General features: G+C 43.8%; 1 protein-coding gene across 1 annotated transcript in view; it reads right to left on the bottom strand.

The window, feature by feature from the left end:
- The window catches only part of LOC146197945 (uncharacterized), a 182993-nt gene extending 181549 nt beyond the window's left edge, over positions 1-1444 (bottom strand). Inside the window, exon 1 of the mRNA XM_084593220.1 lies at positions 1365-1444. The gene's annotated coding sequence lies outside the window, so the exon portion shown is untranslated. The remainder of the gene's footprint in view (positions 1-1364) is intronic.
- Positions 1445-17257: the final 15813 nt, after the last annotated feature.

Here is a 17257-nt window from a genome sequence, read left to right as displayed (position 1 = left end):
GACAAAAATGAGGCATCAAGCGCAGCGTGAAATGGTGCGAGGACTCATTAGCTAAGGACATAGCCACTTTAACTATCGATATACCGGAGCGTCGAGCTGTGACAAAAATATGCTTCTGATCTTAACAGTGCCGTCAGAGACGCACCTGTCAGTCATCGCTGTTTGCGCTTTGGCAGAACAAAAGTCTCGACAAAAGAATGGCCACACGGCCTCTCCGAACGGCGTGTTGAAAATATGAACTAGAGTACCCCGGACGCGCACCCAGTGTGCCTGGTATACCAGGAGCATTCAACGCTTTGGACTTTTAACCATAACAACGGGAATGCAGGTAGGTTTCAGCAGGAGTATGTAGATTAGTGAATTCCCCATAACAGCACGATTTGGTAATTTATGAGTGCAGTTATGCTGTGCAGTCCAGATTGTTAAAGCAGAAATGCGTTTTATGCGCCCTTGTGAACAATACCTGGACAAAAATAGACTGCTCCTGAAACATACTGTTTTAATGTATCATTTAAAAATGCAAACAATGGCGCCCCATACACATCGTATGTTGAGCTAAATATGTCAAAAATAAATCCAATAGTAGTAAGTAGTTCCGCGCTTTCAGACGCAACAAGTTTTTGAACACTCACAACGCATGTAAATAATTTGGGAAATAAGTAGTGTGGTTCCGTATATAACTATTTTATCTGAAAAATATTCCAGGGGCTTGAATACCATCTCGAATTACAAGGAAGACGTTTTACCGTGGAATACAGATTGGACATGATTTTTGCATCTAGGATGACACTGCTTGGTTGCCGAAATGCTTTCCCCCGTGTTGAGAAATATTTGTGAGCGCGCAAGACGATCAATGGCTGTGTGCGCTACTCTAAGGATATTGCTAGTGAGCTGTACGGGGATTTCAAAATATTTCTGCCATCCTTAACCTCCTCCAAAGTTATCATACTATCGTTGCAGCCACTACGTATTCGATTGGAAAATTTCAAGCTCAAGAATGGGAGCCCGCAAAAGTGATTCCTACCACATACCATGGCCGATCGTGACAACGGAGTGCGCCAGCGCGGTATTGCACCATAACAAGGGCGCCCTGTTGGGTCCGCGCGAAGCCGCTTGTCGGGATTCAGCTGACACAGCAGCAACAGTGAGCGGCGGCCAGTTAACGCATTCCGGTAGCCGGCGGAGGCGTCAACGGGGGCACCTGCGTCTCGATGAACCCGGCTCATCGCCTACTGTCCGGATAAACTGAAGACATCACGAAAAAAGCCAGCCCATCCGCGAGAAGCGAGAAGGAATAGAAAAAGCAATGCTGAAAGGGAGAAAAAATAGTAAATGAAGGCACAAAAAAGAGAGGTACAACTCACCTGCCGGTCGCATCGGAGTCGGAAATCCCAGTCGGAGCACGGCGCGTTCCGCCGGCAGAAGCCGGTGCGATCGCCCGCAGCGCTCCCACTGCGACGGAGCAGAGCTCTCACCAGTGGCGCCATCTGCAGCAACGTAGGGAAGCCGCGGCGGATGCGCCAATCGAGAAAATCGCGTGGCCGAGCTAGGTTGGCGAGCAGTGTAGCCAGGTCGGTGTTCTTGCTCCCATTTTCTGCAAAGGAAGGAAAGGGCTAAGGAAGAAAGGGGAGAGAAGCTATTCTATGGTAGCGTCGTTTGACATGGCCGCCTCAGAAAAAAGACGAAGGACTCGCAGTCACCTGAGGAAGGCGGCAACGAAAGCAGCGCAGATAACCTCACAAAGACTGGCCTCACCTCAGTATAAAACCATTTCTCTCGCCGTTACTTAATAAGACCCCTCATCATTTAGGATAGAGGTGTGCGCAGGTGACATAACTGATTTCTAGCGGCAATTTGGACCCCCCTCTCCCCTTACACTCGTTTATTCATGCTTACCATGTGAGAAAAAACTGCTCACATCACTTGGGTAAGTTCGAAATCTCCGCTTCTACAATAATCCTCATTAATGTGGTGGCAGTAGAAGTTGTGGAAGGAGATCTCAGAAAAATATTTAGCAGACGGACGTAGACGATTCTGCTATACAATAATCAGTCAGCGGCGGACCTTGTAATCGCTGTACAAACGGGTCACTTTCTTAATGTTGAAATTGGCAGCTGTGTAATCTTAAAGTCGCCATTTCATGCAATTTTGAATAAAGAAAGTGTGCCGCGAGTTAGATGAGATATTCTAATTGCATTCTGGTAGGAAGTTATCTTGTTATAGCTTATAGCTTATTGCTTGTTATAGAAGTTATAGCTTCTAGAAGACTGAGAGCCAATCTAGACAGCGAATAGACGCGAAGAATGTATCGCTTGCAATTTTTCATGCTTAATAGATGCTGGTGATTTAGCTGATTGTGTCTAGGATGTTGTAAGAGCAATTGCATGCGCGCGAACAACATGCAATGAAAGGATCTTAACCCACACGCCGCATTTGACAAATTGGTTTTCGAATCTTTGTTTCGGGAGAAATCTTTATTTGCCTTAAGAGTGGTGTGAACTGGAAGTGCGATTAGAAAGCTTGAGCAGGAAGTGACGCAAAAATTACCAGGCAACATCTTATCAAAACCGTTCATCGTGAACACTCAAGGCGGTGCTACATCATTTCGCTTCCCATTCAATACCTATCCGGCAGTGTCCGTTGGAGGCACGCTTGCGATAAAGATTCACGCCGACGAAATAGAGGGACCCCAAATTGTAGCGCCATCGTTTGTCGTTCAGCGGAGATTCGAATCGGCATTGTGACACAACCGTTTATATTAGAGCGTTACCAGTGATGTCATATGATTTCGCGTTGCACCTAGCATACGAGTTTTCGTAAATTTGCAGGCCAGTTCACGACAGAGATTGCAAAGGACGACGTATAAAGTCTGCATTTATATTTTCGCCTTTTCAGTATGCAAAGCAGTTGTTAAATGCCTTCTGTTATTTTTTTTTCTCACATTCGGATTTCTGTGAATTCAAGACAGATTCAGCCATATATATGTGGGGAAGTGATCGTAGCTTTCAGTGCGTCTGAATAAACAAAAATCAAAATTTTTACAGTCACGTGCCTAAATTTATGACTTACTTTATACGTATCAATATGTCAACATTTGTCGGAAAGTTTGGCCTCACTGAAAGTTGTGTAGCAGAATATAATTTATTCGATTGTGCACCTTCGCATATTCCATGAGCAAGGCTAAAAACTGATCTAAAATATAAACTGTGGAAGGTACCTGCTTCATTGCATATAACTACAATTTTAAGTTTTGCCAGAGCGATGTAGCGGTTACTTTCATTTTGAATATTTAGAAAATGCGGGACCGTAATGAAGGAAGTCTCTATATTGCAGAAAACTCAGTGCTATAATTTTGTTACGTGGTTGGACTAACAGTAAGGATGGAAGCGTGTATGGCAGACAACGGACAGGTGTAATTCTCAAAATGTTTATTGGACAAGCTCTTGCCCACAAGAGGGAAAATGAAATTTAAAAGGGGCGCGGAATCTTTGATATAGGGCCTTACAACATATAATACAACTTCGAACGTTATAAAAACAGTTGCTAGCGGCTGGAATCTTTGCAGACCGAGTTGGTCGCCTTCCGTTTGACAGATAAAACAACGAAGCGGGCGAAATTCAAGCGGCTTTGAACATCACGCAGAAAAAAACAAACATTACAAAGCTGGGCCGCGTCTCCTTCTTGCCAAACAAGCTTTACCCAATGAATACAACGAAACTAAATGTACGTAGTAATTACACTCGTAATGCCCCAATTTGCGCACGTAATCGGGCAATATAGTCATCTAACGTGCACCAATTCTGGGCATGCTCGGCGCCACTGTAATGCTGTCACTCCGTCGAGAGCGATTTCGTAGTCCACTTCCGACGGAACTTGTTTAACCGAGCTAGTTGCACAGGAGCTTTTCGCAAAGTCCACAGGGGCGTTTCGGCGCCAACAGCCGCGTACGATGACTCCTCTTGTACTCCACGTGGCGTATTCAGTTGGGGCATTCGCTCGGTTGTTGATCTTAATACGCAATTGGGCAAGGTGAGTACAGAAGGCATCATTTGGATGGTTCCCTGCAGTGCGACGTTGTAGGCGAATGTGTCATAGGCGAGGCTCACATTTCAGATCTTGCGTACGGCGGAGACGCAATCCATCAGTATGTTTGCGGTACTCTTCAAGCGCTGCGCAATGTCGTTGGCCTATGAATGGCACACAGTTGTTCGATGACGTGTGCGAATGTAGCCGGTTATCACACTCTCTGAATATCTAGTGGTGTCGATAGACGCATAACATCAACTGGCCACCCAAAGAAATGCAGTCTAATGGATTCTTCCTTTCGTCCTGAGGTTAATTCACTTGTTGATTTGGCGGTTGAAGCAGGACCTTAAGCTGTTTATGTTATTATAGTCAATAAAAACAAAATTCGCTCTCGTCGGTTTCGTCGTCTTCCTCCGCCTTAGAAAGTTTATATCGCGCAACTCAAACACAAGCCCACTCGACATGGAAGCCAAGGGGACGAAAGAAGGCATCGCATAAATCAGTGTACAAAGCAGCCTTTCCATTGTACTTAAATGTTCTGAAAGAATAATGTCCTTGTAAGTTGATGGCTTGTGGAGCTGGATGTTTTTGTCTGGTGTCCTGCAGTATGTTTTGCTTATGATTGTGCTGATGATATTTGTTTTTGCGAATGATCTGTGAAAAGGACATGAATGTCCGTTACGTGGGGTATAATTATTGCAGTTACAAAACAAATAAGCTGCTTTGTGAAAATCTAAACATTTGCTGTACAAAAGTGTAAGAGGGCAATATGCAAATTTTAGAAACGAAAGCATTTTTTTAATTAGCCGTAAGCGGTTTAATAAACGATGCTGAAACTGCCGTACAAAGCTTCATAATTTTCAAGTAACTACATTGGTTACAATAAAACACGCCTGTTAAGTGCTCACCTCATTCCCACGCAGTTGGCAGAAAACAGTTTCGCCGTCTGCAGTGCTGCATGGTGTTCCAGTGGTTCACTGCTGAATCAATGCCTTCTTTGAGGCCTCTCGCTTTGTCATCGCTGGTAAGGCCACTCAAGATCTCTAGCCAAGCATGAATATAATGAGGCACGTTACGTCACTGCCGCTTTTTTCGCTTTTGTTTGCGGGGATTTTACAGGGACGTTATGCAATCTGGTGAAAGCAAGGGAACCAGTCAGTTAGAAATATTGAGACAATATGGCGCAGAAGAGACGGTGGAACAGCGGTGTTCATACAAGCATTAAATTCAGTTCAGTTCAGTCGTTCAGTCGTGTCCGACTCTTCGTGACCCTATGGTCCATGTCACGCCACGCTTTCCGGTCTCTCACTGTCTTCCTAACATCACATAACTTTATCTGCAGTGCCTCGAGGATGCCATCTAACCATCGCGTTCGCTGCCTACCCCTTCTCCGGCGACCCTCAACCTTTCCCAACATCAAATCTCTCTCCAGCGAGAGTCCTGTTAAAATTTGTTTATATGACGGCACAAATATGCCATCGCATGCACGTAAGACGGAGAGCTTTCAGATGTGGCGCGCTTCTAAGAGATTGGCGTCAGATATCATTTGATGAGGATGAAGTGTTCCGAAGCAGAAAGAAAGATGATAGCGCGGATTAGACAGATGGTAATTTTAATCGTTTAAGCTGGTTTCAGTAGGTTTATGTAATAAATTTCACTTGCTTCCAGCTTAAACCAAGTAGGACTGGTTCGGAAGAACTTATAACCAACTTTGAATACGTTTTTGAACTGCGGCACCATACGATCGATAATTACTTTGCCAGCCACATTCTACAAGGTACTACAAAAACAATGTCAAAAACTAAAACAATTTGCTTACATGGTTGGCAGTGTATGCCAAGGTCATTTTCGGAAATATAGGGCTTATTTAGGCACCTCCGTAGGAAACAGGCATACATAGTCACTAACACTCTGAATATGCACTTATGAGTACTTATAAATTGAGTATTAAATATATTGTCAACATCTAATTCATGCTATTATGTAAAAATTATATCCATACCGTGCGCTAAAGACTAGCATTTGCTAAACTCTGTTACCTACTGATAATAGTAGTGAGTCATTTCAACGCAGCGCATACCCCACGGAGTATACGAATTACACAGATGAGGGCACTAAGCTTCACAACGTCATCTGTTCACACCTACTGACACGAATCGCAGACCCGTTTTTTACTACGCACATAGACAACAGTGTCACCTTGAACACTAGCCCCGACATAACATTAGTACAAAACAGCCCGCGTGTCGAGTGGTTCAACACAGAGGACACGATCGACAAGCATAAATTGTTGCACCACCACCGCCATCGGCAGCTTTCACTGCCCAATCGTTACCGCTGTAGCTGCGGATAAATTCTCCAGAACAGTTTCACGCATATGACTCAGTGACTGACATGCATTTCATAACGCACGATCAAGAAGCATGGAGCCGAGCTGCAGTGCCTCCAAGGATGGGTCATGATTCTATGTGCGGACCTCAGAACACATACAGTAACCCTCGCACAATACAGGTACACCCTCTGTCGACAATCACCTGCGGCCACTGTGAGAAGCAATACGCGATCCTTTCAAGTGTTGGAAGTGCCAGAGATAACACAGAACACTCAGATTCGCATCGCCTAACTTACAGCAGAAGCGAGCCAGTACATGCAAGGCGGGTGCAGGAGTTTGAAGCGGCAACCCGTGAATTTAATAGACGCTTTACTGACAATCCGTTTGGCTATGCGTGTTCAGTGAATGACCGGTTGTGCCACAAAGGCCGGTGAGTTTGCTCATGTTTCCTACATTGCTTAAGGCTTTCTCGGATTGGAATGAAGAGGATTTAATAAAACCATAGCTAAACATAGTACAGTCAAGCGTCGCCATAGCCATAACAGCAAACATAACGGGAGCATAAACCATGGTGAATATAACAGCAAACGTAACGGGAGCATAAACCATGGTGAATATAGCACAGCCAAGCATCACCACAAGCGGTACAATAGTAGTACCGTGCACGTATTGCTTCGCAATCACCAGGCTTAACCAAGCTAAGCCACAGCCAATTTTTTTTTTAAATTTAAGATACCTCAAAGGTCTTTGGGTGAGGGCTTTACATGAGAGAGGAACTAACAACCTGGTGTTAATAAAGCATTGACTCGATGACTTTCTTGAAATGGTCCGGGATTTTATGAAGGATTGTGCTTGTGGGAAGGCTGTTCTAGTCACGAGCTGTTGGGATGAAGAGGTGACGATTGGTTGTGGTGCAAGTAGGAGGTAGGTGTAAACGGCCTTGTGGTGGCTTGTGTGGGCGGAAAATTGATGAGCAGACTGGATTGAATGGTTATCGTAAACATTGCGATAGATATTATAATAAAAACATAGTCTTTCAACTATACGGCGTTTCTAAAGGCTTAGCAGGCGTGCATTTATTCCCGAGGGAAGTAACACTGGTGAAGTACAAGTTAATTTGAGTAGATGAATCGAACGGCGCGGTTATTAGCAAGTTCAACGAAGTTTGGTTAACTTCAGCGGGGCCCCACATGGCGGGTGTGTACTCTAATAATGGCAGAATTAATATTTTATTAGCTAGTATTTTAGCAGTTGGTGAATCTAGGCGTAATTACGACGAGGATTTCCGAGAGGTTTGTTAGCTTTGTTAATTATCCTCGGTTTTTCAGGAGTGCAATTGAACATAAATAAGATATGCATTGCAAATACGTCTCCCTCAATGGGTTATTTTCGGGGGGAAAGACCCTGCATGCTTGCTTAGCCTAGTTGGTAAGGTCCTGAAAGCGACTTTTAAGACGAAGCCCAAAAGAGCGAAGGGCTATGCCTGAAAGCTTCCACCACCCATCGCACCGCAAAGCTCACCGCGGCCGCTCTCTGCCGACTTGCAAATAAGGCGCGATCGGTGATTGAGGACTGGGGAACATTCTAAGCCCTTGTGAGATTACCGAATAATCCTTGCGCTAATCCCTCCCAAGTATCGCTTGGCGATTCGCCTGCTCACTGGAAAGGACTGCAATCACCTCAAAGCGAGGCGTGCTTTAAGGGCGGGTTCCATAGCAAGCGGGCTATGCGGATATTCACGTCGCCTCATCTCTGTGCTCTAGTGGCCAGACAGGTTATGTGAGAACATCCAAACTAAAACAGGCGCAAGTTAGAAGAAGCCATCTCGTGGACCAGATGCTTCTTGCCCGGAGCAAAAACGTCATACTTTACTAAATTTCATCCAGGCGTTATCCTTCCTAAACCCGACCAAAGGGGTCGCATGCAGTATAGTGCTCAGACGATGGCCTTCGGAGGAAGCAGAAGAAGTGAGGTCACTAGAATTTCCTATGTTGTATGGCTCAATGTCCTCGTTACCTGTGGCTATCTGGCGACGTATCCTCTGAGGAGATGCAAGCGACCTTAGGCGACCGCAGCTATTTCTCTCCACTGTGCGCTGAGGTAGGAACCATAAAATAAATATTGATGAGGTACACGACAGTGAGAGACATACATTACGTTAGCACTTTGTAAAACCTGAATAGCAAAATTTAAAATTTAGCCTCCTCATGTGCAACTACAGACGAATAAGATAAAACATTATGCATTTACTATGTATGTGTACGTGAATCAGTTATATTATGTCGGGTCGCGTTCATAATACCGAAGCCGCAAAAGAGCTATAATGGACACCAAGAGTACCGAATTAATTTCGTTCGCCCAGTAGTTTTTAAGCGCACTGACATCGCAGAGCATGGTTGCGCTTTTTGCATTTCACCTTCATCGAAATTCGTTCCCTGATGCCAGAACTCCGTCCCGAGCTTTCGGGCTCAGAAGTTTAGCACGTTAGCCACTAAGCTCTTGCAACGGATGAAGAACAAACTTTGCTTTCACCTCGTCGAAGTAATCACATGTGTGCAGTCACGGAGCTAGTTAACGAACTAAAGGGCGAAACAACAAAATAACGATCTCAAAGGAGGCAAAATGCCCGCTTGGCATATTTCGAGACCACAAAAGTGGTTATACTCGGTCGAGTATGTTGATTAAGAAATTGATGCACACATACTTGACGTACCTTTCCGGGAGGCGCACATTTCAATATGACCTTTTCTTTCAAACAATGATTTGTTAACAGGATCAAAATAGAAAACATAAATATAATGCTCACACGAGCAAATCGCCAACTGAACCTATAAATGGAAGTCCTCATGATGATGTTTCATGTATGTGCAGGAAAGAAGTTTTCAGCTACGAGTGCTCAGTCACATCCAAGCCAAGATCTTTTTATTTCGAAGTTTACCATATCGAGTAGACTTGTAACTTCTTGATTACCGCATGTGAGAGCACGTTGTTTCCTTTATATATTTTTATTTATTATTTGTTTTAATTTTTTTTTATTTACACCTGACAGATACTTCACTTTCTTACACAGCATATTAGCGTCAGAACTACAATTTTCTCGTTTTGCCAAGAGTTTGTTCACTTTTCAAAATATATAAACATATGTGTAAGGGTTGCAATTATACGAAATTAAGTAAGTATATGTATTTGTTCAAGTAGTCTATAAATTAGCTCCTGAGTGTCGTGAACATCAATATACCTTTTTAAAACCTGTTGCTACATTGCTACATTGCTATATGAAGCTTGCATGCAAAATTTGATGCCATTATCTTTAAAAATTTTTGTTCATTGTTCATCGAAAGTCCCTCGAAGGCGGGTATTGTATAAGAAGTGGGGCAATAGATAGAATTTGTGATACTTTATGACTTCTATGAACAAAAATTGTAACACAGCAGAGTACCTCGAGTGAAAATAAAGAAGTTCGAATAGAGCGATAGCAATACTAATTCCCCCCCCCCCCCCAAAAAAAAAAAAAAAAAAAAAACAACAAAAAAAAAACGAAAACGTTTAGGAATGTAAGCGACGGGCAATAAAACAAGAATTAAACGGGACCAAAAAGGTGACCAGTGAGCCCATACGCATCAAGGCAAAAATACAAAAAAAAAAAGGGAGATTCCCTAGCTTTGCCTTAAGAGTAGACGTGATAGCGCCTTTAATAATTGCCTTTTTATGCCGCGATTAGCTCTCTCTATATTTTTTTAAATTCGGTTTTTAGAGAAATGAAAGCGCAGTACCTGTCGCGGTTCTGAGTGGGCAGCGACACTTATGCGAGGTACATTAGTCGTTTGATTATCCTATCACAAAGTAACGTTGTACGTGCCTACAAGATGGATGCTGAATGGGAAGCGAAATATTATGACACCACTCTGAACGTTGCACAAAGAACGGTTGTGTGACAATCGCGGTTCGGAATCAAGTGCATATTTTCTGCGACACTGTTTTGCTTAATTTCAGTTACGGTGACGGCTTTTCTACCGAATGATCTTAGCTTAGGTACAAAGAAACCAAGGCTGCTCAGCGCAGTTCATATTCGTTCGGCTGCCTCGTGAATAAATCCGGGAATGTCTTGGTGGGTTTTCTGCTTCAGTGATAGCGGCTTAGTTAGCGAAACAACTCATGCTGACAAAAGCAGGATGTTTAGCGAGACACCGCAATGTGCGACAACCTTTGTTTTGGAGCGTTATCTCGAACAACTGTAGCTATGCCTTCGGGAAATGCGTCCTGATTTTATCATAAGGCGACGTTTTTTTAGAGTCTATGTCCCAAAGTGACAGGCGTGACAAAACTTGCTCTGTCGCATGCACGCGCTCTCAAAGCAACAATACTTCTATAATACCATTACCGCCGAATTGAGCTGGCGTAACGCTCATGATGTAATGATGCACAAAATGTGAACCAGGAAATATTCTGCGTAATTCATCGCTATAGCTTGCCTTTCCCGGAGATATTCGGATAAAGCCCTGGGTGGAGTAATGGCAACAAGCCGAATGAGACGCAAGATAGTGTTTATTGTTCAAGTTTCAGCTGCCACTCTAGAATGCAAGATGTTTGTTAATTATAGCATTGTTACCAATATAAAGCGGCGGTTACAAGCGCTTGCCAATAAATCTGCAGAAGACAATGATGAGGTCGATGCTGCGCTACACTACATCGTACTTCGTCCTCATCCTCGTTGAACATTGTACGGGGGATGAAGTGCTTCCGTATGTAACGTTTGCGTATAATACGGCTGAATAGGAGACAAGGCGAGGCGACTTGCTCAATTCCAGCCAGTGTATGCACTCGTCCCGTCACGACAATGTTACACGCTATGCTACCCATAGGTCACGGCGACGATGTCACCAACGCCTATGCTGACGTCGACATATTTCTCCAATGAGCCATAGAAGCGCGGCAGCTCGCACGGTGTCGTATTCAACGCCAAAAGCACCGCGATGCTGGCAATCGTATATTGGTCTGCACACCAGTACGCCGCTGAGTACACCACGAGAAGTTACTTCCCCATTACTTTGGCCCATATTAGATCATTTGGCGTATTAGTAACGTAAGTTACGAAGTTGTTTCTCGGGATCAACGATCCTCACCACGGCGGCGCTGAAGTGCTGAAACTGTTCACGCTGTTGTTCGGATAAAATTGTGCTATGAAAGACAGTGATTGTTTGTCCGGCTTTGTGTTCCCTGTTTCTCCTGTGTGTTCCCAGTTTGCGGTCACTACTGTAACCGTTTCCGAAGAGGGGGGCAATGCGACGTTCCTCTATGCGACCGAGGGGGACGTGGACGAAGTACGGTGTAGTATGGTGCCATATTGACTGCGCATTAGCGTCTTCTGCCGGATTCATTGGCGAATGCTTATTACCGCTGCCTTGTACTGCTTGCGGTATATTACTATCTTTCTAAAATGCTTCTCAGCGGCTGCACTCCCCAACAGTTTATGTATAGTTGATTTTAACGCGAGAGCACTTAGGGCCCCATCCTGCACAAAATCTGGCGTCGGCGTTGTCCACGTCGGCGTTGTATTCGATGCTGCGAACGAAAAGCACGAGCATGTGTTTGGCAGATGACATATATTATGGTGAGGCTACTCAAAAGTAATAGAAATAATATGCCTTTGTAGTGCCACTAGGTATAACGGGCTTGATTTTGACAGATGACAGTTGGCACGTCACGTGGTCTTGTGACGTAACGTAACCAGCAGATCAATCAGTGCTACTCCACGACACGTGGCACATGACAGTTGGCACGTGCAGTGGCGTGGCACTGATTGGTCTACGGGTTACGTTACGTCACAAGACCACGTGGCATCGTTGATTTTGTCTCAGCCACCAAAGATGGTTCCCCTTTGAGATGGGAATCGAACCCTCTGGGACCCTCTGATCCCGAGTCAAAACATGCTACTATGCAGGCACGTTTTTATGATTTGGTTTCTTCGGATTCTCCTTCACATAGTGTCCTACCCAATGAGTCCATGATGCTGAGTGACGTTTGAGTGCCAGGTAAGATATGGCGAAAGAAATCACCGAGCTTTTCAATGTTATAAGATGAACTAAAAGCGGAGCTGCAATTGTACACAGAAGCAATGGAGGGAAACTTCCGTTTAGAGGAGAGCACCTTACGCACTGAGCTTGAGAAAATCAAAGTAAGCTTAGGAGTTTGCAGTTAAGGGTTTGAAAAAGTGAATAAACTTTTTGCATCTACTTTAAGAGAAAACAACACTCTGAAGATGGATAGAAATACTCAAGTAGAAATTGCTGGCCGTCGAATAGGCACGGATTCCCAATTGAACTTAGTGAAACCTGAACTATGCGAACAAAACAGATGCATAAAAATTAGAGGTGTGTTGCAGAAGCAAAAGGAAGACAGACCTTAGATCTTGGAAAGTATTACTAGCGCGATAGGAGAGCCAATTTACCCGCACTGACATTGACCCGTGCCAGGTGACAACTAAGGACAATCAAACTGCACAGACATGGCCCATTTCTAAATACGCTATAAACGTGACAAATTGTTCCATTTAAACGTTAGACCTATACAACCGATATGGGATGATATTCAAATTTTATTGGAGTCATGAGGCATCAAGTTTGACATACTGTTCACGTAAACCTGGGACACCGATGACTCACTGGACTCAGCCTTACCCGATAACTAGTTCTACTTGAACGGAAAATACAGCAGAGGAGGTGGGGTTGCATACACATGCTACATCCCGGTTTTAATATCGTATCTCAATATAGCACAACAATATCGACTGCGAAGCTTCATGTATCCTGAAAGGAAAGAATGTGGTCTTTATTCTGTATAGCCCCAATCAAGGAAGTATGGTAGTTTTTTGTAGCGACAGCTACACTAGGCCTGTTAGAGCAAGTTTCGCGCGGTCAGCCGGAGCCAGAACGGCGTATGCGCCCTTAAAATGGCAACCAGATGCCCCGCTGGGCGGGTGTTCCGCCGCTTCGCTGCACCGACGCATGCCGTCTTGCTTCACCGCCGAGTATGCGCCGTTACCATGACAACCGATTGCGCCGTTACACAGGCAACTGGCACTCGTATTACAACTGAGACATGTTCCTTAATCGACATATTCATTACTAATGAGTCAGACAGAACTGTCATAACTAGAGTCATTACTTCTGACATCAGTGATTATCTGCCTATATTTTACTTTCGAAACAGCATTTATCATATCAGGCACACACGAAGACTGAACTGACGAGCCGTGAGGCTTCATATTGCACGATAGAAACTTTTAGACAAAACATCTTATCTGAAGATTGGAGCGCTATATTTTTTCTTGCGAATGCCGATAAACCATATGGCGCATATTTAAGAATATTCAGGAAACAGTATATACAACTTTGCCAATAAGAACTCATTGCGCTCATCAAAATGTCACGTAGGCCATGGAATACCAGGGAACTTTTAACTTATTCGCGTGAAAAATAGGATATATCAGACATTATACCTAATGATGACGAAAAGAAGATGCACTAATACCGAGCATTCCGGAATGATTTAAACGGCTTCATAAGAAGTTTAGAGAAAGCTTGTGGGGATTTTGGCATTGCTTGAACCTAGTGATAGAACGAAAGCTGTGAGTATTGCAGCGGTAACCTCTGTTCTGTTGTTTTAGGACCGCATGTAGTATCTGAAGAAAGAAGCGTAAAATCACTTGCAGTGATTTTTCAAGAACGCAAGCCGTGGAATGGCAATGCCAGCCATCTTTCACAAAAATCAACTAGGGCAGCGGGAATGATAAACTGGCGCCGCCATTTCCTTCCAACCGCAGTAAAACGTGTTATCCATTATGAACTTTTCTATTCCCATCTGTGCTATTGTGTTTTATTGTGGCACAACCCCACTGCAACAAATATACGTAAAATTTCTGTCCTCCGGAAACAAGCCCTCCCCGCAGTTTATTATGTGTCATTCTTGGGGCACACAGCACCATTTTTCCCACACACATGCGGCCATCAAGATGCAAGATATATATACGCATACATTACTTTCAACTAATGAACGGGCAATTAAAAGAAACCTTAGATTTCTTTTTAGATTTCGGCCAAAATAATCTTTCAGCAGCGACTGTTTTCGTAATGTTTCACATTGGCTGGATCCGTCGTGAAGCACTAATTATGGTAAAATGACGACCCACACATGCTAGCAACAGTACTAAATTACCGTGATGCACTACAAGTCGATATTGCACAACCTTCCCAAATTATATTGTTGAACTGCTCACATAAAGTGGTTGACTGACTGACTGAATGACTGACTTACTGATTGATTGATTGATGGAACAAGTATGTGTAGTATGTTAGAGGCACACAGTAAGGAGCCGGTGATTGAAAGTTTCAAAATATATGTAGGCGGATTTTAATCCGCAAGAGTAGCGCCGACTGGGGCCATTAACATTCATATCAATATCCAATCTTCTATGTCGCCCAAGTATCGCATTTAGAATTATTCACGCGAGAGCAGGAGGGGCAAACATACACAGTCCGTAACACTAAAAGCATTATCTTTGCATTTCTCCTTCTAGAGACGTCTTTCTTTGAATCAGGTGGTTGCCTGAAAATGATTCTCCTCGAAGAAGGCACAACCAATAGCGGATATACCGTGGGCACAAATGTGGAAAGAAATAAATTGTTTTTCTATTCGCATTTGGGACCTAGCAGCTGTTATAACGAAATGACATTTGAGCTTATTGAGCTTATTGAGCTTTATGCTTGTCTTTGTCCACTGCCATCATTTTGAGTCCTTTATCATGAAGCACTAAATGTATAGTGACTGATATCGTATCTGCGAAGGCTTTACTGCTCACTTTATTTAGCGCTCTTCTTGGACTCCTTCCTTGCTGCTCTTTATTCAGTTTGTTTACTCGCTTTCATGTGTTGCGATTTTTTGCCAGTGTTATCCACATGCGGTGTCAGCTTCTCCTACAAAATAGCGTGCGCATGAAAATGAGATCCACTGGGTCTCGTTGACTTTGCTCTGTGTAAAGAACCTGCACGGTCTATCGGCGTTATCTCGAAAATGCTGAAAGATGCTCGTCTACGAAAATATTTAAATAATTTTCCTCACAGACTGGAGGAAGCAAATGAATTCACTCAAGACGTCGCAGAAAATGAAGCAGTGGCATTCCATGCATTATGATACCGATTGAGAATCATATCTCGCCCATAATACCTCGTCCCGGAATGTTGCTAGGAGCTACTGAAGGCGAAGGAAGGAATTTAAGGGGTATATAAATGAGCATGTTTTCATTGTTCCCTACCTTACGAAGGGCGTTTAAGGTATTTCAAGTACTTTTTCAGAGCTGCATCTTGAACTTGATATTTTTATCCTGAAGAGAACAGCGCAAAAGGTAGAGATTATAGCGGCAGAAGTGGAGACAAGGAGCGCTGTTGTTTTTTCTTCGTTCCACATTGTCGCGTTTCCAATTGTAATGGTCACGAACATTAAGCAAATATTTCTACAGATCAGGCTCGGACTGCTGCACTAGTGAATTCATAAAAATATTGCATGATTCCCGAGTGGTTTAATTAAACTTTGCACTAATCTGCTGAGTTCGAAAACAACAATTTCACAGTAGCGTACAGTAACGGAAGCTTTCTAATAATCAGGACGTACTCTGCCAGTAAGCATCGAATCAAAATTTAAAATGTCCATCCGTCCTGACGTGCACAATTGCAGTGGGCCCATCTAGTGTCAGGGGACGGAACTGCTTGTAGTCAGAAATTTCACATGGTTTATTCGCCGAATCTGCAGTTTTGCTCACTACCACATCTGGAGCTACTCTCCTTTTTGTTTTCTTGGTAGTGTCTCACTGACTGCAACATCAGGTGCCCACAAATAGCACGAAGCAAGATACAAAGCACACAGTGGCCGAGCATGCTAGGTGGTGCTGCCGCGTTGCGTCGCAAGAAGGACACATCTCCTCGCACGTCGATCGATGAGCTTGAGAATACAAGCAAGCTACGCCACCTGTGGGTCGAAGGTAGAATTCTGTCCTCTATAGCAGAGAAAAGATCAACAGGTTGGTTCTCCTCGTTTTCGATGATTGAGCAAATTCATTACGATGAGTCGACTGGGGTAGCACACAAATAAATCGAATCGCCTGCTCTTCCCACTAGAAAAAGTTTGAAATATGGCGACAGGCAGTATTGTAGTCATGGGTATATCGGCATTAGCAACTTTAAACGTTTGTTAACCATTCTATTTGTGTATTACTAGGAAATACTTTGTATCATTTTTGTTGAGGGCCCTTCCGTGTTAACGGAAATGACAGTTGCCGCTTCTCCGCTTGTGCTGCACCATGCCATATATTAGCAAACTTTACCTCGCCGAGTTGGCTTAGTGGCTAGGGGACTCGACTACTGTGTCCATGGATGCGGGATCGAATCCCGGCCTTGGCGGCCGCTTTTCCGTGGAGGCTCCCCAAACCATCAAACCAAACCAAATCAAACCAAACAAAACCATTAGTGAATTTCAGCAAGTGCTGCGGCTTTACTCGTCCAATGTTTCATAAGCACATTAATTTAACATTGAGCATACAGGTGCTTGATCAGAATCTTTTTTTATGTAGCCTCGAATTTTGCAACTTTATACGAAAGCTCGTCACTGTTCTGTTGTCGGTTCTTCAGTGAAACAGCAGGGTCAAATGTTTATGAATATATGTGGGCGACAATCTAGAGATTGTGCGCCTGGAAGTTATGCAGGGCGTTCTAAAGTTAAAAGCAAGGCCCTAAGTAGATCATAGTCGAGTCGCGCCAAATTTTCTTTGCGTGGGATATGGCTCCTCCTTTCTAACGTTAAAACTATGAATGCTTTCTTTAATCAGGACATTAAGTATGCGCAACAGAC

This window comes from Amblyomma maculatum, chromosome 2, assembly GCF_055883805.1.
Source record: "Amblyomma maculatum isolate TAMU_Amacu chromosome 2, ASM5588380v1, whole genome shotgun sequence".
Classification (NCBI taxonomy): Eukaryota; Metazoa; Arthropoda; class Arachnida; order Ixodida; family Ixodidae; genus Amblyomma; species Amblyomma maculatum.
The sequence above is the reverse complement of the archived record's forward strand: the minus strand, read 5'-3'. Positions and strand labels throughout refer to the sequence as shown.